At 45.2% G+C, this 1,174-nt stretch overlaps 1 protein-coding gene across 1 annotated transcript in view; it reads right to left on the bottom strand.

Moving 5' to 3' along the window:
- Positions 1-1,174, bottom strand: part of LOC107674348 (protein UXT-like) — a 5,937-nt gene that overhangs the window by 3,957 nt on the left and 806 nt on the right. The window lies entirely within an intron of this gene.

Below are 1,174 nucleotides of genomic sequence, written 5' to 3'. Positions count from 1 at the left end.
TTCTTGAGCCACTCCTTTGTTGCCTTGGCGGTATGTTTCGGGTCATTGTAATCCTTGAAGACTTATCCTTGACCCATCTTCAGTGTTCTGGCTGAGGGAAGGAGGTTCTCGTCCAGGATTTTACAGTACATGGCCCAGTCCATTTGCCCCTCAATGCGGTGAAGTCACCCTGTACCCTTAGCAGAAAAACAGCCCCAAAGCATAATGTTTCCACCTCCGTGCTCGACTGTAGGGATGGTGTTCTTGGGGTCATAGTCAGCATTTCTCTCCCTCCAAACACGGCGAGTCGAGTTAATGCCAAAGAGCTCAATTTTGGTCTCATCTGACCCCAGCTCTTTCTCCCAAGCCTTCTCTGAATCATTTACATGTTCTTTGGAAAACTTTAAACGGGCCTGTACATGTGCCTTCTTGAGCAGGGGGACCTTGCGGGCGCTGCAGGATTTGAGTCCATTGCGGCGTAGTGTGTTACCAATGTTTTGCTTGGTGACTGTGGTCCCAACTGCCTTAAGATCATTAACAAGCTCCTCCCGTGTAGTTCGGGGCTGATCCCTCACCTTTCTCATGATCATTACCCCGTGAGGCGAGATCTTTCACGGAGCTCCAGACCAAGGCCGGTGACCGATGGTTGTTTTGTATTTCTTCCATTTCCGAATAATCGCACCGACAGTTGTCTCATTCTCACCAAGCTTCTTGCTGATGATCTTGTAGCCCATTCAAGCCTTGTGCAGATCTACAATCTTGTCTCTGACATCGTTTGACAGCTCTTTGGTCTTGCCCATGGTGGTGGGATAGGTTGGAATGGAAGATACAGATTGTGTGGACAGGTGTCTTTTATTCACCTAACGAGCTGACATTAGGAGTAACTTCTTTAAGTGGTAGGACTAATCTGTGTTTCACATGGACACATAACCAGTCTGTGGGAGCCAGAATTCTAATATAATGTGTTTTTTCTGGATTTTTTGGTTGGTATTCTGTCTCTATCCATTAAAATAAACCTACCATAAAAATTACAGACGCTTCAATTTCTTTGTAAGTGGGCAAACTTACAACATCAGCAGGGGATCAAATAAATATTTTCCCCACTGTATATACTTGTACAACCAGGCCAGAAACAGATTGACAAAGGAGATCAGAGTGGCTAAAAACTACCCTGAAAAGCTAAAAAGTTTTCAGA

Source organism: Sinocyclocheilus anshuiensis, unplaced genomic scaffold (genome assembly GCF_001515605.1).
Source record: "Sinocyclocheilus anshuiensis isolate Anshui unplaced genomic scaffold, SAMN03320099.WGS_v1.1 scaffold188, whole genome shotgun sequence".
In the NCBI taxonomy this organism is placed as follows: domain Eukaryota; kingdom Metazoa; phylum Chordata; class Actinopteri; order Cypriniformes; family Cyprinidae; genus Sinocyclocheilus; species Sinocyclocheilus anshuiensis.
The sequence above is the reverse complement of the archived record's forward strand: the minus strand, read 5'-3'. Positions and strand labels throughout refer to the sequence as shown.